This window comes from Ranitomeya imitator, chromosome 4 (assembly GCF_032444005.1).
Source record: "Ranitomeya imitator isolate aRanImi1 chromosome 4, aRanImi1.pri, whole genome shotgun sequence".
NCBI classification, from domain to species: Eukaryota; Metazoa; Chordata; class Amphibia; order Anura; family Dendrobatidae; genus Ranitomeya; species Ranitomeya imitator.
Genome location: NC_091285.1, coordinates 156,568,345 through 156,594,962, shown reverse-complemented (window position 1 = coordinate 156,594,962; position 26,618 = coordinate 156,568,345).

The window sequence follows — 26,618 nt, the reverse complement described above, 5'->3', positions numbered from 1 at the left end:
AACCAATTTAAAATTGCCTACAGCCATGTGTTATTATTTTAGGCCTTCGATGCCTGTCTGCGGTCACTCCTTCCACTAGGCCTCCACTGACCACACCACTGCTGCCCGTGTACCCCTGGAACCAATTTAAAATTGCCTACAGCCAGCCCAATTTTTTTATTTTAGGCCTTCGATGCCTGTCTGCGGTCACTCCTTCCACTAGGCCTCCACTGACCACACCACTGCTGCCCGTCTACCCCTGGAACCAATTTAAAATTGCCTACAGCCATGTGTTATTATTTTAGGCCTTCGATGCCTGTCTGCGGTCACTCCTTACAATATGCCTCCACTGACCACACCACTGCTGCCCGTGTACCCCTGGAACCAATTTAAAATTGCCTACAGCCAGCCCAATTTTTTTATTTTAGGCCTTCGATGCCTGTCTGCGGTCCGTTCTTTCTACTACTACTACACTGACCAGGCCACTGCTGCCCGTGTACCCCTGGAACCAATTTAAAATTGCCTACAGCCATGTGTTATTATTTTAGGCCTTCGATGCCTGTCTGCGGTCACTCCTTCCACTATGCCTCCACTGACCACACCACTGCTGCCCGTGTACCCCTGGAACCTATTTATAATTGCATAGAGCATCCTTTTTTTAATAGTAGGCGTACAAAGTCTGTCTGCGGTTCACTATTGAAATTGTCCTCCACTGCCCAGAGCACTGCAGCTTGTGTACCCCTGTAACTTTTTCTGCTGCAGTGAGCCACATTTTTGGTTTGAGTCCTACTACCTGTGTCTGTCTGCGCCACTCAATTCAGCTGTGTTCCTTTGAAAAAAGCTGAGCGTCAATAGTCTTGTTTTCAGCCTCTAGGAATTTTAAAACTGCATTGGGTGTACAATTTTGGTAGGGCCTACTAACGGTGTCTGCCTCCCCAAGGTGTTCCCCAGGTTTCCTCTCCATTGCTTCAATCTTCATGCTCTCGTTTAGTAGTTGTTGGAAACTACGCTGCATTAGGCCTACAAATTGGGTATGGGGTGTAGAGAGATGGTGTGTTCCACTCCAAGGTGTTCTCCAGGTTTCCTCTCCATTTCTTCAATCTTCATGCTCTCGTTTAGTAGTTGTTGGAAACTACGCTGCATTAGGCCTACAAATTGGGTATGGGGTGTAGAGAGATGGTGTGTTCCACTCCAAGGTGTTCTCCAGGTTGCCTTTCCTGAGCTTCAATCTTCATGCTCTCGTTTAGTAGTTGTTGGAAACTACGCTGCATTAGGCCTACAAATTGGGTATGGGGTGTAGAGAGATGGTGTGTTCCACTCCAAGGTGTTCTCCAGGTTGCCTTTCCTGAGCTTCAATCTTCATGCTCTCGTTTAGTAGTTGTTGGAAACTACGCTGCATTAGGCCTACAAATTGGGTATGGGGTGTAGAGAGATGGTGTGTTCCACTCCAAGGTGTTCTCCAGGTTGCCTTTCCTGAGCTTCAATCTTCATGCTCTCGTTTAGTAGTTGTTGGAAACTACGCTGCATTAGGCCTACAAATTGGGTATGGGGTGTAGAGAGATGGTGTGTTCCACTCCAAGGTGTTCTCCAGGTTGCCTTTCCTGAGCTTCAATCTTCATGCTCTCGTTTAGTAGTTGTTGGAAACTACGCTGCATTAGGCCTACAAATTGGGTATGGGGTGTAGAGAGATGGTGTGTTCCACTCCAAGGTGTTCTCCAGGTTGCCTTTCCTGAGCTTCAATCTTCATGCTCTCGTTTAGTAGTTGTTGGAAACTACGCTGCATTAGGCCTACAAATTGGGTATGGGGTGTAGAGAGATGGTGTGTTCCACTCCAAGGTGTTCCCCAGGTTTCATCGCCATTGGTTCGATCTTCATGCTCTCGTTTAGTAGTTGTTGGAAACTACGCTGCATTAGGCCTACAAATTGGGTATGGGGTGTAGAGAGATGGTGTGTTCCACTCCAAGGTGTTCTCCAGGTTGCCTTTCCTGAGCTTCAATCTTCATGCTCTCGTTTAGTAGTTGTTGGAAACTACGCTGCATTAGGCCTACAAATTGGGTATGGGGTGTAGAGAGATGGTGTGTTCCACTCCAAGGTGTTCCCCAGGTTTCCTCTCCATTGCTTCGATCTTCATGCTCTCGTTTAGTAGTTGTTGGAAACTACACTGCATTAGGCCTACAAATTGGGTATGGGGTGTAGAGAGATGGTGTGTTCCACTCCAAGGTGTTCCCCAGGTTTCGTCCACATTGCTTCGGTCTTCCGACTCTCGTTTAGTAGCTGTAGAATACTACACTGCATTAGGCCTACAAATTGGGTATGGGGTGTAGAGAGACGGTGTGTTACACTCCAAGGTGTTCCCCAGGTTTCGTCCACATTGCTTCGATCTTCCGACTCTCGTTTAGTAGTTGTTGAAAACTACACTGCATTAGGCCTACAAATTGGGTATGGGGTGTAGAGAGATGGTGTGTTCCACTCCAAGGTGTTCTCCAGGTTGCCTTTCCTGAACTTCTATCTTCAGGCTCTCATTAAATTTTAGTTAAATGGAACAACTGCATTTGGCGTACTAGTTGGTTTGGGGCCTACTATCGGTGTCTGCCACTCCTTGCTGTTCTCCTGGTTTCCTGTCCTGAAATTCCATTTTCAGGCTCTTGTTAAGTAGTTGTTAATGTTAGACTGCATTTGGCCTACTAGTTGGGTTGGGGCCTACTATCGGTGTCTGCCACTCCTTGCTGTTCTCCTCAACTGAACAAAGCTGGGCCGCCTGTTTACTACGGTTGTCAATTTTGAACTGCATGTCGACTACTTACTGATTTGGGCCTACTCTCTGTGTCAGCCTCTCATTCCAGTTGTCCTCCACTGCAATGCCCCCTGGTTAGTCCTGTGTTACCAATTTTGAACTGCATTTAGCCCACTTTATTCTTTGGGCCAATATCTGTGTTTCCTCCTCATCCTGCCCATTGCCCAGCCAGTGATAGATGAGTCTGCTGGTACATTGACCCATAACGCAAAATTCCCCGTGCACGCTACACAGCAAGATTGTGACCCTGCTGAAAGTCAGGTTCCTCTTCTCGCATACCATACCACCTTACACGGGGACAAAGAGGAAGGTGCAGATGAAAGTGCAGGTTCCTTCATCAGGTGGGGGGAGGAATACTAGTTGGCGACGTCACTGGCACAGGGCCTCTCATAGTACGCAAAAGTGTTGCTGCCGGTGGGAGGCGCCCCCGCCGTGCAAACACACCGCTGTACTTTGAGGGGCCCTGTGCCAGTGCCAATGCCAACGAGTGGGCCCCCCCTGCTTGCTCAGGATCACAGCACTTGCAAAGTTTAAATACTTACCTCTCCCTGCTCCACTGCCGTGATGTGGTCCAGATTTACTGGGCCCACTAATTACTTGAACCAGCCCTACCCACCACAACTTTAGCCAAATGACCCCCAATTTCAAATGCCTTCCAATTATTATAAGGTAAATTAAGATTGACAAGCTTCTTTAACAAGAATGGATGTTTTTGCCATTAAAATGGGCAGTGTAGGTGTTTTCCTGGCCTCCACTCACTGCCGACTATGCTCCCCCATTGACTTGCATTGGGTTTCGTGTTTCGGGCGATACCCGACTTTTCGCGATAATCGGCCGATTCCACTCGACTCGACTTCTAAGATAGTCGGGTTTCGCGAAACACGGCTCGACTCTAAAAAGGTCAAGGTCGCTCAACCCTATTAAGAGCTTCTGATTTAGAATTATTTATTTTGAAATTTGATAGTTTGCCAAAATAACTAAGTATATTAAGAATAATGGGGAATGCTTCAAGAGGATTAGAGATAAGGAAAAGCAAATCGTCTGCAAAGGCTAACGTTTTTATTCTCATTTTACCTATCTGCAGCCCTTTAATCAAATCTTCTTGTCTGATTCTTTGGATCAGCGTTTCAATGACAAATATAAATAGGGATGGGGATAACGACCTCCCCTGTTTGGTGCCATTATTGATATCAAAGGCATCTGATGAGATGCCATTAATCCGGACCCTGGCAGTGGGGGAGAAGTACAAAGAGAAAATTGAGTTTATAAACTGTGAGGGGAAGCCAAATTTAGTCAAGACCTTCTCCATATACCTCCAGCTCACTCTAACAAAAGCTTTCTCAGGATCTGTAGACAAGAGAGCCAGAAGCACATTCCGTGCCCTGGTGTACATTATAGATTGGAGGACTTTAGTTGAATTGTGTTTGCCTTCTCTTCCTCGTACAAACCCAACTTGGTCTGAGTAAATTATTTTAGGGAGGATGGTTCCCATTCTATTTGCTAAAAGTTTTGCCCACAATTTCGTGTCCGTATTAAGAAGGGATATTGACCTATAGCTTGAGCAAAGAGTGGGGTTCTTACCATCTTTTGGTAGAACTGTAATAAAGGCTTCTAAAGCTTGTTTCGGGGGACATTGTCCTGAAATATACGAATTGAATAAGGTCACCAAGTGGGGCAACAGGGGTTTGAATAGTTTTTTATAATAGATAATTGGGAGGCCGTCGGGGCCTGGGGCTTTCCCATTAGGGATGGTAGATAGAGTTTATGTTACCTCTTCAGGGGTAATTAGGGCCATTAGAGAAGCAACATCATCCAAAGATAGTGAGGGGAGTTTCAAAGAAGAGAGAAAGGTATCAATTGTCTCTGAAGCCCCCCCGGGAACCCTCATGTCATCTGGGGTATCTAAATTATAAAGGCTTTCGTAGTAATGTTTGAATTCTCTAGCTATGTCCGCGCTCTCAGAGATGTTTGAGCCATTTGTGGCTTTAAGTTGTGTAATAAAAGTTCGCCCCCTACGTTTTCTCAAAAGAGAAGACATAAGCTTGCTGCCTCTATTACCATGGAGGTAAAATTTCTGCTGACTTCTCATATATATCTTGGCAGAATGTATATTCAGCAGGTCTTTCAAAGATCTCCTAAGTATTATAAGTTCTGCCAAGGCTTTATACGCCTGAGAGCGCTTATGTAATTTTTCCAAAGTGTTAATCTGATGAAGAACAGACATTACCTCCTTTGACCTCTCTTTTTTCAGATAGGAGCCCAGTGCTATAAATTCTCCTCTCAAGACAACTTTATGAGTCTACCAAACAGTAGGTATGGGAGTATCAGGGGAATAATGTTCTTTAAATAAAAGGTTAATGGAGGTTGAGAATTTAGACACGTGAGAGTTGGGAGTCTAGAAGTGTTTCGTTAAGCGTCCAAGTAAAGGAAGGAAGAGGCATTGATGTAATAATCCTCTCTAGAAAAATCGGGGCGTGATCTGAAAGAGAGATAACATCTATTTTCGCGGATTTCACTAGTTGAAGATGACTGGTTTGAGTTAAGAGATAGTCAATTCTATGGTAGCTATTATGGGGGGAAGAGAAGAAAGTGTAGTCTTTAGTCGAAGGGTATAACAACCGCCATGGGTCAATTAGATTTAAAGATTGTAGGCCAAGGTGTAGTTTTCTTAAGGCTTTCTGGGAGAGAGAAGATTTACCTGATGAGGAATCTATTGGTGGATTAAGGGAGACATTGAAGTCTCCTCTGAGTATTATGATCCCTTCCTTAAATAAACTAAGTGTATGCAGGCCTGACCTAACCAGTTGGTTTGGTTATGATTTGGGGCATAGACATTACAAAGAGTAACTTTTGTATTAGCTAACAGGCCTTTTACCATTATGTATCTCCCCTCTGGGTCTGATAAAGTATCCTTCAAAATAAAGGGAACATTTTTTTTAAGTGCTATGCTAACTCCTCTTGAAGCCATGGTGCCGCTGCTATGGTACCAAACAGGGAATTGTGATCTTGACATATCAGGAGTCGTATCTTTTTTAAAGTGGGTCTCTTGAAGAAATGCAATACTAGAGTTTTTAGAGTGCAGAAATCTAAGCAACTGCCCCGCTTCCTTGGCAAGTGCATACCTTTAACGTTGTATGAGATCACCCCTAGGGTGGATGACTTAAAATCATTACCGACCATGACCTGGAAAGGAGGGAAAGGAGGTGCCTACACATGTGTACCAAATGGACAAAACAACCAGAACAGCAATAAAAACATTGGGGATAGAAAAACATAACGTATTAACATCAATAATCCCTGAAGGAGGCAGGGGAGTAAAACATCCTCCCAAAACAGACAGAACAGTCCATAATAGGCACACAAGTGGCGATTCAAGGTAGGTAAATGTGGAAAAGTGAAGAAATAGGAGCGGAAGAAGAAAAAAAAAAAAGGAAAACACTCCCTCGCAAATAGTCATTTACTACTTTTAGATTTTCTTACAAAGACAATATAGAAAACCAATTCTCTTTTCTTGTCAAGCTTAGATCTAAACCCTATCCATCTTCAACAGTAAGGTTAGGTCTGTTGATCCAACAAAGGGGCGGGAATGAGGTTGCTCCTGTGCATATCAGGGAGGTAATTTCTTTTTAGCGCTAGCCTTGCCTTGTTTCGGGGAAGCCAGTTTCTTGACTGCAGACCACTCCCCCTGGCCCACCAAGGAGCAAAGACCGGAAGGAGCATTTGACAACATATCTAAGGGAAGCCAGGAATGGATATCCACCGCCCCAATGTTGAACGTGTCCCAGACTTTAGGTAAGTCGTCCGGGTGGCGAACAGTAGCTTGTTTACCTCCGCCATGTCAGGCCAAAAGGAAACAACCATTTGTAGAGCAACTTATTTGCACGTAAAACGTCAAGGAGAGGCTTCAAAACCATTCTTTTAGCGAGAGTCGATGGAGCTAAGTCTTGAAAAAGCTGAATGGACGAACCTTCGTAGGCTATGTTCTTATTGTCTCTGGCAGCATTTAAAATAGCCGCGGTGTCCAAGAAGTTCAAAAGACCACATATGACATCCCTCGGAGGGTCTCCGGGTCTAGGTTTGGGTCTACGCGAGCTGTGAATCCTCTCAATCACAATTTGGTCGCATTTTTCCTTGGGTAGTAGAAGGGAGAATATTTCTCTAGCTGACTTTTCAAGGATTTCTTTGGAGACACTTTCGGGTATACCTTTAAATCTGATGTTTTTCCTTCGGCTCTGATTTTCTTGGTCTTCTGTAGATAGAGACACCAAATTCAGGTGGGATTTATGAAAGTTCAGGTGATCCTTAATTTTGTTTGAGTGATCTATGATAGACGATTGTGTGGCTTTTAAAGATTCCACCCTGTTGCCAGTTTGCTGAATGTCTGACCTCAGGCCTGAGACCTCATTGATCAATGGCTTCATCGCTTGAGCCAGTGCCATTTTAGGGAAAGATTTTGAAATTCCTCCAGAATCCATATGGGTAGCATCGCTTCCTGTGGCATCATCGCTCGAGTCAGAGTCATCTATGTGGTCGTCTGTCATAGTATTAGAGTGAGAGTTCTTATGGACAAATCGGGTCGTCGAGGGTTTATGTTTCAGAAATTTCTCCACATCACTTTGCTTGTCTTGTGCAAGAGCAGAGATAGCAGATTTGCAGCGCTTTTTATGAGGTTTAACCATTCTATCTAAATATAGCGCTTGCTTTGAAGATCACCACAGGTGCGCCACTGTAGCGTTTAGATCTTCATGCTTGTTTGTAGAAGTATAGGGCATCACAGCTTTTTACAGACTTCACTCGAGTGAAGTCTGAGGAGCAAATTATTGTAAAGCAATCAGGAAGTGCTCTGTATGCAGGGAGGGGCAAGGATGGGGAGTTAATGAGTGCGACTTCCTCAGGGATAAAATGGTTAATTGTTGCTGTAAATCACAGTGTAAGGAGAGAGTGGGGGTAAGAGGAGAAAAAGCAAAGAGGCAAATAACTCCCCCTTTTCTGCATGTTGTAATGAAGCTCTCCACAAAGACTTCTGCGTCCCCCTCCTGAAGACGAGCCCCCCTTCAGCACCTGTCTCTCTCCTGATCTATCCCTTAAGCCTTGACCGGCTCCCAGATGTCTCGTCCCTGCAGTGTTTATGGTCCCAGAGCGTGGGAGTTATTTACTGGCTCTCTCCACTCAGGGGCCAACCCATGAGCCGACGGGTGATATATGTGTGCGCAAGTATCCAGCACAGGGCCGGCCACGCTCCTCTTATCTTATCCTGCCCCAGAGCTAAAGGGCTGAACGCGCGCACCGCAAGATGGTGCCTCCATCTACAGCAGACCGGCGATGAGGGTGTAGCCCCCTCTGGCGTACCTCGGCGGGGAGAACACTGTTGAAGCGGCGGGAGCGCATGAGCTGTCTTTGCCAGTGAGTGGTGCGGAGCAAGTGCCGCTGCGTGCCTCTCCTCCCTGTGTGTCTGGGTGAGAGCACGGGTTGGAAGATGGCATCTGGGGCCGCGGGATCACAGGCCACGCAGCTGCTGGCCGGCTGTCAGGGCGCTATCAGATCCAAAGTCTTTCAGGGGTGATGCGGTACCTTTCCCCGGTGGTCCGGTAGATCTTCTGCCTCCTGGGCACGTTTAATGACCGCCCAAAATAGGGATCAGGAGTAGGGTTGAGCGAAACGGGTCGTTCATTTTCAAAAGTTGCCGACTTTTGGCAAAGTCGGGTTTCATGAAACCCGATCCGACCCCTGTGCGTGGTCGGCCATGCGGTACGCGACTTTCGCGCCAAAGTCGCGTTTCAATGACGCGAAAAGCGCCATTTCTCAGCCAATGAAGGTGAACGCAGAGTGTGGGCAGCGTGATGACATAGGTCCTGGTTCCCACCATCTTAGAGAAGGGCATTGCAGTGATTGGCTTGCTGTCTGCGGCGTCACAGGGGCTATAAAGGGGCGTTCCCGCTGACCGCCATCTTACTGCTGCTGATCTGGGCTTAGGGAGAGGTTGCTGCCGCTTCGTCAGAAGCAGGGATAGCGTTAGGCAGGGTCCATTAACCACCAAACCGCTTGTTCTGTAGCGATTTACACTGTCCAACACCACCTTCGGTGTGCAGGGACAGTGGAAGCTACATTTTTTTTTCCTCAGCGCTGTAGCTCATTGGGCTGCCCTAGAAGGCTCCCTGATAGCTGCATTGCTGTGTGTACGCCGCTGTGCAAACCAACTGCTTTTTTCAAAGCACAAATCCTCTTGTTCCTTCCTTTCTGCACAGCTATCTTTTTTGTTTGTCCACACTTTTTATTTAATTTGTGCATCAGTCCACTCCTTATTGCTGCCTGCCATACCTGGCTGAGATTACTGCAGGGAGATAGTAATTGTAGAACAGTCCCTTTTTTTTTTTTGGTGGGAGATTAAGATTGGCATTTCTGCTAGAGTGCCATCCCTGTGTGTGCCATCTCTCACTCAGTGGGCCATAGAAAGCCTATTTATTTTTTTGCTTGATTTGGGTTCTAAAATCTACCTGAAAAAATCACTACATCAATCAGTGGGAGAAAAATATTGGCCTCTGGGCTTATGTGCCACTCCTGACTCCTGTGTGTGCCATCTCTCACTCAGTGGGCCATAGAAAGCCTTTTTTTTTCTTTTTTATTTGGTTTCTAAATTGTCCCTGAAAAAATCATTTTATTTCATTTGGTTTCTAAATTATTCCTGAAAAAATCATTTTATTTTATTTTGTTTCTAACGTCTCCCTGAAAAAAAAAAAAAAAAAAAAAACAGTGGGAGATTAATATTGCCCTTTCTGCTTGTGTGCCAGTCTTGACTCCTGGGTGTGCCATCTCTCTCTCTCCCTCAAATTGTGGGCCATAGAAAGCCTATTTATTTTTTTGCTTGATTTGGGTTCTAAAATCTACCTGTAAAAATCAATAAATCAATCAGTGGGAGAAACATATTGGCCTCTGGGCTTGTGTGCCACTCCTGACTCCTGTGTGTGCCATTTCTCACTCAGTGGGCCATAGAATGCCTATTTATTTTTTTGCTTGATTTGGGTTCTAAAATCTACCTGAAAAAATCACTACATCAATCAGTGGGAGAAAAATATTGGCCTCAGGGATTGTGTGCCACTCCTGACTCCTGTGTGTGCCATCTCTCACTCAGTGGGCCATAGAAAGCCTGTTTATTTTTTTGCTTGATTTGGGTTCTAAAATCTACCTGAAAAAATCACTACATCAATCAGTGGGAGAAAAATATTGGCCTCTGGGCTTGTGTGCCACTCCTGACTCCTGTGTGTGCCATCTCTCACTCAGTGGGCCATAGAAAGCCTATTTATTTTTTTGCTTGATTTGGGTTCTAAAATCTACCTGAAAAAATCACTACATCAATCAGTGGACATCAATCAGTGGGAGAAAAATATTGGCCTCTGGGCTTGTGTGCCACTCCTGATTCCTGTGTGTGCCATCTCTCACTCAGTGGGCCATAGAAAGCCTATTTATTTTTTTTGCTTGATTTGGGTTCTAAAATCTACCTGAAAAAATCACTACATCAATCAGTGGGAGAAAAATATTGGCCTCAGGGCTTGTGTGCCACTCCTGACTCCTGTGTGTGCCATCTCTCACTCAGTGGGCCATAGAAAGCCTATTTATTTTTTTGCTTGATTTGGGTTCTAAAATCTACCTGAAAAAATCAGTACATCAATCAGTGGGAGAAAAATATTGGCCTCTTGGCTTGTGTGCCACTCCTGACTCCTGTGTGTGCCATCTCTCACTCAGTGGGCCATAGAAAGCCTTTTTTTTTTTTTTATTTGGATTCTAAATTGTCCCTGAAAAAATCATTTTATTTTATTTGGTTTATAAATTATTCCTGAAAAAATCATTTTATTTTATTTTGTTTCTAACGTCTCCCTGAAAACAAAAAAAACAAAAAAACAGTGGGAGATTAATATTGCCCTTTCTGCTTGTGTGCCAGTCTTGACTCCTGGGTGTGCCATCTCTCTCTCTCTCTCAAATTGTGGGCCATAGAAAGCCTATTTATTTTTTTGCTTGATTTGGGTTCTAAAATCTACCTGTAAAAATCAATAAATCAATCAGTGGGAGAAAAATATTGGCCTCTGGGCTTGTGTGCCACTCCTGACTCCTGTGTGTGCCATCTCTCATTCAGTGAGCCATAGAAAGCCTATTTATTTTTTGCTTGATTTGGGTTCTAAATTCTACCTGAAAAAATCAGTACATCAATCAGTGGGAGAAAAATATTGGCCTCAGGGCTTGTGTGCCACTCCTGACTCCTGTGTGTGCCATCTCTCACTCAGTGGGCCAGAGAAAGCCTATTTATTTTTTTGCTTGATTTGGGTTCTAAAATCTACCTGAAAAAATCAGTACATCAATCAGTGGGAGAAAAATATTGGCCTCATGGCTTGTGTGCCACTCCTGACTCCTGTGTGTGCCATCTCTCACTCAGTGGGCCATAGAAAGCCTTTTTTTTTTTGGGGGGGGTTTCTAAATTGTCCCTGAAAAAATCATTTTATTTTATTTGGTTTATAAATTATTCCTGAAAAAATCATTTTATTTTATTTTGTTTCTAACGTCTCCCTGAAAAAAAAAAAAAAAAAAACAGTGGGAGATTAATATTGCCCTTTCTGCTTGTGTGCCAGTCTTGACTCCTGGGTGTGCCATCTCTCTCTCTCTCTCAAATTGTGGGCCATAAAAAGCCTATTTATTTTTTTGCTTGATTTGGGTTCTAAAATCTACCTGTAAAAATCAATAAATCAATCAGTGGGAGAAAAATATTGGCCTCTGGGCTTGTGTGCCACTCCTGACTCCTGTGTGTGCCATCTTTCACTCAGTGGGGCATAGAAAGCTTTTTTTTTTATTTTTTTTTATTTGGTTTCTAAATTGTCCCTGAAAAAAATCATTTTATTTAATTTTGTTTCTAAATTCTTCCTGAAAAAATCATTTTATTTTATTTTGTTTCTAAAGTCTCCCTGAAAAAAAAAAAAAAAAATAGGTGGGAGATTAATATTGACATTTGTGCTTGAGTGACAGTCCTGCGTGTGTGGCATCTCTGTGATTTGGTGCCACAGAAAACAGAGTGTGTAACATTGTGCCTGATTTTCCTTGTGGTCTCACCAACCTGTAAAGGGATATTGAAATCATACTGAAGTTATAGCTCACCGTGTAAGTTGTTTGACAGCAACAAATAAAGTTACTTAGGTTAAGTTTTTAAAACAATGAGGAAGTCTGGTGCAAGAGGTCGTGGCCGTCGGCGTTCATTGTCAGCTGGTAATGATGCTAGTGGTAGTGGAGCATCAGGTGGTCATGGGAAAAAAAATATTCCACCTAAGTCTGGAGCTGTGGAGCCAGGTTCGTCGTCTAGCTACACAAGGCCTCGAACGCTCTCTTTTCTGGGAGTAGGAAAACCGCTTTTAAAGCCGGAGCAGCAAGAGCAAGTTTTGGCTTACCTTGCAGACTCAGCCTCTAGCTCTTTTGCCTCCTCTTCTGAAACTGGTAAATGTAAAAGCAGCGCGTCGCTTGTGGATGTTCACGGTCAGGGACAAGTCGCTTCATTGTCCTCTTCAGCAAAAACAACAACAAGAGAGAAGGATGCAGCAGGCGACACAACGGGTTACTCCATGGAGCTCTTTACACATACCGTCCCTGGCTTAGAAAGTGAAACACTTAACAGGCCATGCCCATTACAAGTAGATTCTGACATGGAGTGCACTGATGCACAGCCACAGCCAGACTACAATGCTGGTCCTTTGAGTCAGACCACAACATTGCCCTCTCAGGGTACTGATCCACAATCAGACCCTGATGAGACTATGTTGCCCCGTCATGAACGCTATACCACCAACCGACACGGTGACACAGACGAAGTTGCACACGAGCTAGAAGAGGAGGTAATAGATGACCCAGTTGTTGACCCCGATTGGCAGCCATTGGGGGAACAGGGTGCAGGCGGCAGTAGTTCAGAAGCGGAGGTGGAGGAGGGGCCGCAGCAGGCATCAACATCGCAACAGGTTCCATCTGCCGGACCCGTATCTGGCCCAAAACGCGTGTCAAAGCCAAAACCTGTTGGAGGACAGCGTGGCCATCCGGTTAAAGCTCAGTCTGCAATCCCTGAAAAGGGATCCGATGCTAGGAAGAATGCAGTCTGGCATTTTTTTAAACAACATCCAATTGATCAGCGCAAAGTCATCTGTCAAAAATGTTCAACTAGCTTAAGCAGAGGTCAGAATCTGAAAAGTCTCAATACAAGTTGCATGCATAGACATTTAACCACCATGCATTTTCAAGCCTGGACTAACTACCAAACGTCCCTTAAGGTTGTATCACCCTCGGCCAATGAAGCTAGTCAGCAACGCAACATCCCTTCCGTCACTGTAAGGCCACCATTTTCCGCACCACCTGCAGTATCTGTGCAGGTTTCTTTGCCAGCCAAAAGCAGTCAGGGTCAGGGAATCACCAGTTTTGTAGGAGGAAATATTGCATCTAGGGCACCGGCGGAAACAATACCGTCTCCAACCGTCTCTCAGTCTGCCATGTCCACCGGCACACCCGCTAGTTCCACGATCTCCAGCTCTCCAGTCCAGCTCACCCTACATGAGACTCTGGTTAGAAAAAGGAAGTACTTATCCTCGCATCCGCGTACACAGGGTTTTAACGCCCACATAGCTAGACTAATCTCGTTAGAGATGATGCCCTACCGGTTAGTTGAAAGCGAAGCTTTCAAAGCCCTGATGGAGTACGCTGAACCACGCTACGAGCTGCCCAGTAGACACTTTTTTCCAGAAAAGCCATCCCAGCCCTGCACCAGCATGTTAAACAGCGCATCGTCCATGCACTCAGGCAATCTGTGAGTACAAAGGTGCACCTGACTACAGATGTTACGTGTCCATCACCGCACACTGGGTGAATGTGGTGGATGCAGGGTCCACAGGGGACATCAATTTTGGGACAGTTGTGCCTAGCCCACGGTCTAGGAAACAGTTGGCTGTAGGCGTTCGCACCCCCTCCTCCTCGTCCTCCTGCAGAAGCGACAGCTCTTCCACAGACCGCAGTCGGCCAACCACTCCATCGGCAGCTGACACTGTTGCACACCAGTTGTCCCATTATGGGCTAGCTACTGGCAAGCGTCAGCAGGCTGTATTGGCTATGAAGAGTTTGGGCGACAACAGACACACCGCGGAAGTTCTGTCCGAGTTCTTGCAACAAGAAACGCAGTCGTGGCTGGGAACAGTAGATCTTGAGGCAGGCAAGGTAGTGAGTGATAACGGAAGGAATTTCATGGCTGCCATCTCCCTTTCCCAACTGAAACACATTCCTTGCCTGGCTCACACCTTAAACCTGGTGGTGCAATGCTTATTGAAAACTTATCCTGGGTTCTCTGACCTGCTCCTCAAAGTGCGTGGACTTTGCTCACATATCCGGCGTTCGCCTGTACACTCCAGCCGTATGCAGACCTATCAGCGGTCTTTGAACCTTCCCCAGCATCGCCTAATCATAGACGTTGCAACAAGGTGGAGCTCAACACTGCACATGCTTCAGAGACTGTGCCAACAGAGGCGGGCTGTTATGTTTTTGTGGGAGGATACACATACACGGGCAGGCAGTAGGATGGCAGACATGGAGTTGTCAGGTGTGCAGTGGTCGAAGATACAAGACATGTGTCAAGTCCTTCAGTGTTTTGAGGAATGCACACGGCTGGTTAGTGCAGACAACGCCATAATAAGCATGAGCATCCCCCTAATGTGTCTGCTGATGCAAAGTTTGACGCACATAAAGGATCAGGCGTCTGCACCAGAGGAAGAGGAAAGCCTTGATGACAGTCAGCCATTGTCTGGTCAGGGCAGTGTACAGGACGAGGTAGCGGGCGAAGAGGAGGTGGAGGACGAGGAGCATGATGGGGATGAGTATATTTTTAATGAGGAAGCTTTCCCGGGGGCACTGGAAATTGGTTGCGTGGCAAGGCCGGGTTCTGGTTTTTTGAGGGACACAAGTGACGTAGATTTGCCTGAAACTGCCCCAACATTCATTAAAATGAACCACAACTGGATTTCGAATTATTTTGCCCCACCTTGCCCGGCCGACACCTAGCTTTCCTATGAAAAGCTCTTGCCTGTGGACTACTGTGAATTACTTTTCTAATGTCTAATTTGCTGCAGCTGATTGTCCAGCATACGACATGTTTACACCTCCCTAAATGGCCAAAATCCCCACACAGGGCCGTGGTATCGCGACTTGGCGCAAGCACCCGTGAGAGTGCTGTTTGTCTGAAGAGGTGGGTGTGCCCGCTTTTTGTCGACGGCATTGCCACTGGGTCCCTCATAGTACAATAAAGTGTCTCTGGCGGTGGTGGTGCGCACCCAACGTCAGACACACTGTTGTAACATGAGGGGCCCTGGGCCTGTACCGCCGGCCACAAGAGAGTTCACCCACCCCCAGGTCAAACATTGCTCTACCACTTCCACAGTTATCTCTCACACTTCCACCAATGTTTAGTCTATGCGCTGACATCCTTCCATTCCTGCCACTGACAATACCATTGTGTTGACATGTATGATGGTACTTAACATAGTCAGGGGCAGTGTCCTCTATTTACCACAGTAAATACTTTGCGTTAAATTAGTAGGTCTGAAACTACGCAGAGGATCCCACCCCTGAACCTAATGATTGCACCATTTAGTGTTTTCGTTTTGTTTTAATGCGAGACATTCACATTTATTTATTGTTTTGGACTACTAACTGGCAGACACTCATTACAATCGGCCTCCACTGACCTGTCTACTGCTGCCCGTGTACCCATGGAACCAATTTTAAATTGCCTACAGCCAGCCCATTTTATTATGTTAGGCCTTCGAAGCCTGTCTGCTGTCCCTCCTTCCACTAGGCCTCCACTGACCAGACCACTGCTGCCCGTGTACCCCTGGAACCAATTTTAAATTGCCTACAGCCAGCCCATTTTATTATGTTAGGCCTTCGAAGCCTGTCTGCTGTCCCTCCTTCCACTAGGCCTCCACTGACCAGACCACTGCTGCCCGTGTACCCCTGGAACCAATTTTAAATTGCCTACAGCCAGCCCATTTTATTATGTTAAGGCCTTCGAAGCCTGTCTGCTGTCCCTCCTTCCACTAGGCCTCCACTGACCAGACCACTGCTGCCCGTGTACCCCTAGAACCAATTTTAAATTGCCTACAGCCAGCCCATTTTATTACGTTAGGCCTTCGAAGCCTGTCTGCTGTCCCTCCTTCCACTAGGCCTCCACTGACCAGACCACTGCTGCCCGTGTACCCCTGGAACCAATTTTAAATTGCCTACAGCCAGCCCATTTTATTATGTTAGGCCTTCGAAGCCTGTCTGCGGCCCGTTCTTTCTACTACTACTACACTGACCAGTGTACTGCTGCCCGTGTACCCTGGAACCAATGTGAAAGTGCCTACAGTCCAATATTTTTTTATGTTAGGCCTTCGAAGCCTGTCTGCGGCCCGTTCTTTCTACTACTACTACACTGACCAGTGTACTGCTGCCCGTGTACCCCTGGAACCAATGTTAAAGTGCCTACAGTCCAATATTTTTTTATGTTAGGCCTTCGAAGCCTGTCTGCGGCCCGTTCTTTCTACTACTACTACACTGACCAGTCTACTGCTGCCCGTGTTCCCCTGGAACCAATGTTAAAGTGCCTACAGTCCAATATTTTTTTATGTTAGGCCTTCGAAGCCTGTCTGCGGCCCGTTCTTTCTACTACTACTACACTGACCAAACCACTGCTGCCCGTGTACCCCTGGAACCAATTATAAAGTGCCTACAGCCAGCCCATTTTATTATGTTAGGCCTTCGAAGCCTGTCTGCTGTCCCTCCTTCCACTAGGCCTCCACTGACCTGTCTACTGCTGCCCGTGTACCCCTGGAACCAATTTTAAATTGCCTACAGCCAGCCCATTTTATTATGTTAGGCCTTCGAAGCCTGTCTGCGGCCCGTTCTTTCTACTACTACTACACTGACCAGACCACTGCTGCCTGTGTACCCCTGGAACCAATTATAAAGTGCCTACAGCTAGCCCATTTTATGTTAGGTGTTGTGAATTCTGTGGCTGAGTTCACTTCTGTGGTCACAAGTGGTATTGCAGTCTCTGGGCTTCCTCCCTCAGGTGTTTTGGTGAGCTCGTTGGCTGCCTTGCTATTTAACTCCACCTGAGTCTGTCTTCCTTGCTCCTTGTCAATGTTCCAGTGTTGGATCTGAGCTACTGCATCTTTCCTTGGGCCTGCTGCTCTGCTAGATAAGTGCTTCTAGTTTGTTTTCTGTTTTTTCTGTCCAGCTTGTTATTATCTTTTGCTGGAAGCTCTGAGAAGCAAAGGGGTGCACCGCCGTGCTGTTAGTTCGGCACGGTGGGTCTTTTTGCCCCTTTGCGTGGTTTTCGTTTTAGGGTTTTTTGTAGACTGCATAGTTCTCTTTGCTATCCTCGCTCTGTCTAGAATATCGGGCCTCACTTTGCTGAATCTATTTCATTCCTACGTTTGTCTTTTCATCTTGCTAACAGTCATTATATGTGGGGGGCTGCCTATTCCTTTGGGGTATTTCTCTGAGGTAAGTCAGGCTTGTATTTCTATCTTCAGGCTAGTCAGCTCCTCAGGCAGTGCCGAGTTGCATAGGTAGTGGATAGGCGCAATCCACTGCTGCTTCCAGTTGTGTGAGGATAGATCAGGTACTGCAGTCTACAGAGATTCCACGTCTCAGAGCTCGTCCTATTGTTTTGGGTTATTGCCAGATCTCTGTATGTGCGCTGATTACTGCACGCTGTGTTGCCTGATTGCCAGCCATAACAGTACAAGGAGCCTTTCAATGATTTCCAATAGAGGGAAAAAAGAAATCCTGACATCATTTTTTTTTCTTAGCTCTGTCTTCAGTCTTTTTTTTCCCCTAGACATTAGAGTGCTTCAGGACACAGCTGTGGACATGGATATTCAGGCTCTCTGCTCCTCAATGGATAATCTCGTTGTAAATGTACAAAAGATTCAAGATACTATTGATCAGAAATCGATGCTAGAACCAAGAATTCCGATTCCTGATTTGTTTTTTGGTGACAGAACTAAGTTCCTGAGCTTCAGAAATAATTGTAAGCTATTTTTGGCCTTGAAACCTCATTCTTCTGGTAATCCTATTCAACAGGTTTTGATTATTATTTCTTTTTTGCGCGGCGACCCACAGGACTGGGCGTTTTCTCTTGCACCAGGAGATTCTGCATTGAGTAATGTTGATGCATTTTTCCTGGCGCTGGGATTGCTTTACGATGAGCCTAATTCAGTGGATCAAGCTGAGAAAAATCTGCTGGCTTTATGCCAGGGTCAGGATGATGTAGAAGTATATTGTCAGAAATTTAGAAAATGGTCAGTACTCACTCTGTGGAATGAATCTGCACTAGCGGCTTTGTTCAGAAAGGGTCTCTCTGAAGCTCTTAAGGATGTAATGGTGGGATTTCCTATGCCTGCTGGTTTGAATGAGTCTATGTCCTTGGCCATTCAGATCGGTCGTCGCTTGCGCGAGCGTAAATCTGTGCACCATCTGGCGGTATTGTCTGAGAGTAAACCTGAGCCTATGCAGTGCGACAGGACTATGACTAAAGTAGAACGGCACGAACACAGACGTCTGAACAGACTGTGTTTCTATTGTGGTGATTCTACTCATGCTATTTCTAATTGTCCTAAACGCACTAGGCGGTTCGATAGCTCTGCCGTTATTGGTACTGTACAGTCCAAATTCCTTTTGTCCATTACCTTAATGTGCTCTTTGTCATCATATTCTGTCATGGCGTTTGTGGATTCAGGCGCTGCCCTGAATCTGATGGATTTGGATTATGCTAAACGTTGTGGATTTTTCTTGGAGCCTTTGCGGTGTCCTATTCCGTTGAGAGGAATTGATGCTACACCTCTGGCCAAGAATAAGCCTCAGTACTGGGCCCAGCTGACCATGTGCATGGCTCCTGCACATCAGGAAGTTATTCGCTTTTTGGTACTGCATAATTTGCATGATGTGGTCGTGTTGGGGTTGCCATGGCTACAAACCCATAATCCAGTATTGGATTGGAACTCTATGTCGGTAACCAGCTGGGGTTGTCAGGGAGTACATGGTGATGTTCCATTTTTGTCTATTTCGTCATCCATTCCTTCTGACATCCCAGAGTTCTTGTCGGACTTTCAGGATGTATTTGAAGAGTCCAAGTCTGATGCCCTTCCTCCGCATAGGAATTGTGATTGTGCTATCGATTTGATTCCTGGTAGTAAATTCCCTAAGGGTCGTTTATTTAATTTGTCCGTACCTGAACACACCGCTATGCGCAGTTATGTGAAGGAGTCCCTGGAGAAGGGACATATTCGCCCATCGTCGTCACCATTGGGAGCAGGGTTCTTTTTTGTAGCCAAGAAGGATGGTTCGCTAAGACCGTGTATTGATTACCGCCTTCTTAATAAGATCACTGTTAAGTTTCAGTATCCCTTGCCATTGATTTCTGACTTGTTTGCTCGGATTAAGGGGGCTAGTTGGTTTACTAAGATTGATCTTCGTGGTGCGTATAATCTGGTGAGAATCAGGCAGGGAGATGAATGGAAAACGGCATTTAATACGCCCGAGGGTCATTTTGAGTATCTGGTGATGCCGTTCGGACTTGCCAATGCTCCATCTGTTTTTCAGTCTTTTATGCATGACATTTTCCGTGAGTATCTGGATAAATTCTTGATTGTCTACTTGGATGACATTTTGATCTTCTCAGATGATTGGGAGTCTCATGTGAAGCAAGTCAGAATGGTTTTCCAGGTACTGCGTGCTAATTCCTTGTTCGTGAAGGGATCAAAGTGTCTCTTCGGTGTGCAGAAAGTTTCATTTTTGGGGTTCATCTTTTCCCCTTCTACTATCGAGATGGATCCGGTTAAGGTTCAGGCCATCCAGGATTGGACTCAGCCGACATCTCTAAAAAGTTTGCAGAAATTCCTGGGCTTTGCTAATTTTTATCGTCGCTTCATCTGTAATTTTTCTAGCATTGCCAGACCATTGACCGATTTGACCAAGAAGGGTGCTGATTTGGTTAATTGGTCTTCTGCTGCCGTGGAAGCTTTTCAGGAGTTGAAGCGTCGTTTTTGCTGTGCCCCTGTGTTGTGTCAACCTGATGTTTCTCTTCCGTTCCAGGTCGAGGTTGATGCTTCTGAGATTGGTGCAGGGGCGGTTTTGTCACAGAGAGGTTCTGGTTGCTCAGTGTTCAAACCATGTGCTTTCTTTTCCAGGAAATTTTCTGCTGCTGAGCGTAATTATGATGTGGGCAACCGAGAGTTGCTGGCCATGAAGTGGGCATTCGAGGAGTGGCGTCATTGGCTTGAGGGTGCTAAGCATCGCGTGGTGGTTTTGACTGATCATAAGAACCTTACTTATCTTGAGTCTGCCAAGCGCTTGAATCCTAGACAGGCCCGTTGGTCGTTGTTTTTTGCTCGTTTTGATTTTGTGATTTCATACCTTCCGGGCTCTAAAAATGTGAAGGCGGATGCTCTGTCTAGGAGTTTTGTGCCCGACTCTCCGGGGTTATCTGAGCCGGCGAGTATCCTCAAGGAAGGAGTCATTGTGTCTGCCATCTCCCCTGATTTGCGGAGAGTGTTGCAGAAATTTCAGGCTAATAAACCTGATCGTTGTCCGGCCGAGAAACTGTTCGTCCCTGATAGGTGGACTAGTAAAGTTATCTCTGAACTTCATTGTTCGGTGCTGGCCGGTCATCCAGGAATCTTTGGTACCAGGGAGTTGGTTGCTAGATCCTTCTGGTGGCCATCTCTGTCACGGGATGTGCGTGCTTTTGTGCAGTCCTGTGGAATTTGTGCTAGGGCTAAGCCCTGCTGTTCACGTGCCAGTGGGTTGCTTTTGCCCTTGCCGGTCCCGAAGAGGCCTTGGACACATATTTCGATGGATTTCATTTCTGACCTTCCCGTTTCTCAAAAGATGTCTGTCATTTGGGTGGTCTGTGATCGCTTTTCTAAAATGGTCCATCTGGTGCCCTTGGTTAAATTGCCTTCCTCCTCTGATTTGGTGCCTTTGTTCTTCCAGCATGTGGTTCGTTTACATGGCATTCCTGAGAATATTGTTTCTGACAAAGGTTCCCAGTTTGTCTCGAGGTTCTGGCGAGCCTTTTGTGGTAGGATGGGCATTGACCTATCTTTTTCCTCGGCCTTCCATCCTCAGACTAATGGCCAGACCGAACGAACCAATCAGACCTTGGAAACATATCTGAGATGTTTTGTTTCCGCTGACCAGGATGATTGGGTGTCATTTTTGCCGTTGGCTGAGTTCGCCCTTAATAATCGGGCCAGCTCGGCTACCTTGGTCTCTCCATTTTTCTGCAATTCTGGGTTCCATCCTCGTTTCTCTTCAGGACAGGTTGAGTCTTCGGACTGTCCTGGTGTGGATAATGTGGTGGACAGGTTGCAGCAGATCTGGACTCAGGTAGTGGACAATTTGACCTTGTCCCAGGAGAAGGCTCAGCTTTTCGCTAATCGCAGACGCCGTGTGGGACCCCGACTTCGTGTTGGGGATCTGGTTTGGTTATCTTCTCGTCATATACCTATGAAGGTTTCCTCTCCTAAATTTAAACCTCGTTTTATTGGTCCGTATAGGATTTCTGAGATTCTCAATCCTGTGTCTTTTCGTCTGACCCTCCCAGACTCCTTTTCCATACATAATGTATTCCATAGGTCGTTGTTGAGGAGATACGTGGCACCTATGGTTCCATCTGTGGAGCCTCCTGCCCCTGTTTTGGTGGAGGGGGAATTGGAGTATATTGTGGAGAAGATTTTGGATTCTCGTCTCTCTAGACGGAAACTCCAGTATCTGGTCAAATGGAAGGGTTATGCTCAGGAAGATAATTCCTGGGTTTTTGCCTCTGATGTCCATGCCCCAGATCTTGTTCGTGCCTTTCATGTGGCTCATCCTGGTCGGCCTGGGGGTTCTGGTGAGGGTTCGGTGACCCCTCCTCAAGGGGGGGGTACTGTTGTGAATTCTGTGGCTGAGTTCACTTCTGTGGTCACAAGTGGTATTGCAGTCTCTGGGCTTCCTCCCTCAGGTGTTTTGGTGAGCTCGTTGGCTGCCTTGCTATTTAACTCCACCTGAGTCTGTCTTCCTTGCTCCTTGTCAATGTTCCAGTGTTGGATCTGAGCTACTGCATCTTTCCTTGGGCCTGCTGCTCTGCTAGATAAGTGCTTCTAGTTTGTTTTCTGTTTTTTCTGTCCAGCTTGTTATTATCTTTTGCTGGAAGCTCTGAGAAGCAAAGGGGTGCACCGCCGTGCTGTTAGTTCGGCACGGTGGGTCTTTTTGCCCCTTTGCGTGGTTTTCGTTTTAGGGTTTTTTGTAGACTGCATAGTTCTCTTTGCTATCCTCGCTCTGTCTAGAATATCGGGCCTCACTTTGCTGAATCTATTTCATTCCTACGTTTGTCTTTTCATCTTGCTAACAGTCATTATATGTGGGGGGCTGCCTATTCCTTTGGGGTATTTCTCTGAGGTAAGTCAGGCTTGTATTTCTATCTTCAGGCTAGTCAGCTCCTCAGGCAGTGCCGAGTTGCATAGGTAGTGGATAGGCGCAATCCACTGCTGCTTCCAGTTGTGTGAGGATAGATCAGGTACTGCAGTCTACAGAGATTCCACGTCTCAGAGCTCGTCCTATTGTTTTGGGTTATTGCCAGATCTCTGTATGTGCGCTGATTACTGCACGCTGTGTTGCCTGATTGCCAGCCATAACAGTTAGGCCTTCGAAGCCTGTCTGCGGCCCGTTCTTTCTACTACTACTACACTGACCAGACCACTGCTGCCTGTGTACCCCTGGAACCAATTATAAAGTGCCTACAGCCAGCCCATTTTATGTTAGGCCTTCGAAGCCTGTCTGCGGCCCGTTCTTTCTACTACTACTACACTGACCAGACCACTGCTGCCTGTGTACCCCTGGAACCAATTTTAAATTGCCTACAGCCAGCCCATTTTATTATGTTAGGCCTTCGAAGCCTGTCTGCTGTCCCTCCTTCCACTAGGCCTCCACTGACCAGACCACTGCTGCCCGTGTACCCCTGGAACCAATTTTAAATTGCCTACAGCCAGCCCATTTTATTATGTTAAGGCCTTCGAAGCCTGTCTGCTGTCCCTCCTTCCACTAGGCCTCCACTGACCAGACCACTGCTGCCCGTGTACCCCTAGAACCAATTTTAAATTGCCTACAGCCAGCCCATTTTATTACGTTAGGCCTTCGAAGCCTGTCTGCTGTCCCTCCTTCCACTAGGCCTCCACTGACCAGACCACTGCTGCCCGTGTACCCCTGGAACCAATTTTAAATTGCCTACAGCCAGCCCATTTTATTATGTTAGGCCTTCGAAGCCTGTCTGCGGCCCGTTCTTTCTACTACTACTACACTGACCAGTGTACTGCTGCCCGTGTACCCCTGGAACCAATGTTAAAGTGCCTACAGTCCAATATTTTTTTATGTTAGGCCTTCGAAGCCTGTCTGCGGCCCGTTCTTTCTACTACTACTACACTGACCAGTGTACTGCTGCCCGTGTACCCCTGGAACCAATGTTAATGTGCCTACAGTCCAATATTTTTTTATGTTAGGCCTTCGAAGCCTGTCTGCGGCCCGTTCTTTCTACTACTACTACACTGACCAGTCTACTGCTGCCCGTGTTCCCCTGGAACCAATGTTAAAGTGCCTACAGTCCAATATTTTTTTATGTTAGGCCTTCGAAGCCTGTCTGCGGCCCGTTCTTTCTACTACTACTACACTGACCAAACCACTGCTGCCCGTGTACCCCTGGAACCAATTATAAAGTGCCTACAGCCAGCCCATTTTATTATGTTAGGCCTTCGAAGCCTGTCTGCTGTCCCTCCTTCCACTAGGCCTCCACTGACCTGTCTACTGCTGCCCGTGTACCCCTGGAACCAATTTTAAATTGCCTACAGCCAGCCCATTTTATTATGTTAGGCCTTCGAAGCCTGTCTGCGGCCCGTTCTTTCTACTACTACTACACTGACCAGACCACTGCTGCCTGTGTACCCCTGGAACCAATTATAAAGTGCCTACAGCTAGCCCATTTTATGTTAGGCCTTCGAAGCCTGTCTGCGGCCCGTTCTTTCTACTACTACTACACTGACCAGACCACTGCTGCCTGTGTACCCCTGGAACCAATTATAAAGTGCCTACAGCCAGCCCATTTTATGTTAGGCCTTCGAAGCCTGTCTGCGGCCCGTTCTTTCTACTACTACTACACTGACCAGACCACTGCTGCCTGTGTACCCCTGGAACCAATTATAAAGTGCCTACAGCCAGCCCATTTTATTATGTTAGGCCTTCGAAGCCTGTCTGCGGTCCCTCCTTCCACTAGTCCTCCACTGACCTGTCTACTGCTGCCCGTGTACCCCTGGAAACAATCATAAATTGCCTACAGCCAGCCCATTTTATTATGTTAGGCCTTCGAAGCCTGTCTGCGGCCCGTTCTTTCTACTACTACTATACTGACCAGAACACTGCTGCCTGTGTACCCCTGGAACCAATTATAAAGTGCCTACAGCCAGCCCATTTTATTATGTTAGGCCTTCGCAGCCTGTCTGCTGTCCCTCCTTCCACTAGGCCTCCACTGACCTGTCTACTGCTGCCCGTGTACCCCTGGAACCAATTTTAAATTGCCTACAGCCAGCCCATTTTATTATGTTAGGCCTTCGAAGCCTGTCTGCGGTCCCTCCTTCCACTAGGCCTCCACTGACCTGTCTACTGCTGCCCGTGTACCCCTGGAAACAATCATAAATTGCCTACAGCCAGCCCATTTTATTATGTTAGGCCTTTGAAGCCTGTCTGCGGCCCGTTCTTTCTACTACTACTACTACACTGACCAGTCTACTGCTGCCTGTGTACTCCTGGAACCTATTTTTTAGTGCCTACAGTCCAATATTTTTTTATGTTAGGCCTTCGAAGCCTGTCTGCGGCCTGTTCTTTCTACTACTCCTACACTGACCAGTGTACTGCTGCCCGTGTACTCCTGGAACCAATGTTAAAGTGCCTACAGTCCAGTATTTTTTATTGTTAGGCCTTCGAAGCCTGTCTGCGGCCCGTTCTTTCTACTACTCCTACACTGACCAGTGTACTGCTGCCCGTGTACCCCTGGAACCAATGTTAAAGTGCCTACAGTCCAATATTTTTTATTGTTAGGCCTTCGAAGCCTGTCTGCGGCCCGTTCTTTCTACTACTACTACACTGACCAGTCTACTGCTGCCCGTGTACCCCTGGAACCAATGTTAAAGTGCCTACAGTCCAATATTTTTTTATGTTAGGCCTTCGAAGCCTGTCTGCGGCCCGTTCTTTCTACTACTACTACACTGACCAGACCACTGCTGCCCGTGTACCCCTGGAACCTATTTTTTATTGCATAGAGCATCCTTTTTTTAATAGTAGGCGTACAAAGTCTGTCTGCGGCCCACTATTGAAATTGTCCTCCACTGCCAGAGCAATGCTGCCTGTGTACCCCTGTAACCTTTTTTAAGCTGCAGTGAGCCACATTTTTGGTTTAAGGCCTACTACCTGTGTCTGTCTGCGACACTCAATTCAGCTGTGTTCCTTTTAAAAAAGCTGAGCGTCAATAGTCTTGTTTTCAGCCTCTAGGAATTTTAAAACTGCATTGGGGGTACAACTTTGGTAGGGCCTGCTAACTGTGTCTGCCGCCCCAAGGTGTGACCCAGGTTTCGTCCACATTGCTTTGATCTTCCTACTCTCGTTTACTAGTTGGTGAAAACTACACTGCATTAGGCCTACAAATTGGGTATGGGGTGTAGAGACGGTGTGTTCCACTCCAAGGTGTTCTCCAGGTTGCCTTTCCTGAGCTTCTATCTTCAGGCTCTCGTTTAGTAGTTGTTGGAAACTACACTGCATTAGGCCTACAAATTGGGTATGGGGTGTAGAGAGATGGTGTGTTCCACTCCAAGGTGTTCCCCAGGTTTCGTCCACATTGCTTCGATCTTCCTACTCTCGTTTAGTAGTTGGTGAAAAATACACTGCATTAGGCCTACAAATTGGGTATGAGGTGTAGAGATGGTGTGTTCCACTCCAAGGTGTTCCCCAGGTTTCCTCGCTATTGCTTCGATCTTAATGCTCACGTTTAGTAGTTGTTGGAAACTACACTGCATTAGGCCTACACATTTGGTATGGGGTGTAGAGACGGTGTCTTCCACTCCAAGGTGTTCTCCAGGTTGCCTTTCCTGAGCTTCTATCTTCAGGCTCCTGTTAAATAGTGCTTAAATGGAACAACTGCATTTGGCGTACTAGTTGGTTTGGGGCCTACTAACAGTGTCTGCCGCTCCTTGCTGTTCTCCTGGTTTCCTGTCCTGAAATTCCATTTTCAGGCTCTCGTTAAGTAGTTGTTAATGTTAGACTGCATTTGGCCTACTAGTTGGGTTGGGGCCTACTATCGGTGTCTGCCACTCCTTGCTGTTCTCCTCCACTGAACAAAGCTGTGCCGCCTGTATACTACGGTTGCCAATTTTGAACTGCATTTCGACTACTTACTGATTTGGGCCTACTCTCTGTGTCAGCCTCTCATTCCAGTTGTCCTCCACTGCAATGCCCCCTGGTTAGTCCTGTGTTACCAATTTTGAACTGCATTTAGCCCACTTTATTCTTTGGGCCTATATCTGTGTTTCCTCCTCATCCTGCCCATTGCCCAGCCAGTGATAGATGAGTCTGCTGGTACATTGACCCATAACGCAAAATTCCCCGTGCACGCTACACAGCAAGATTGTGACCCTGCTGAAAGTCAGGTTCCTCTTCCCGCATACCATACCACCTTACACGGGGACAAAGAGGAAGGTGCAGATGAAAGTGCAGG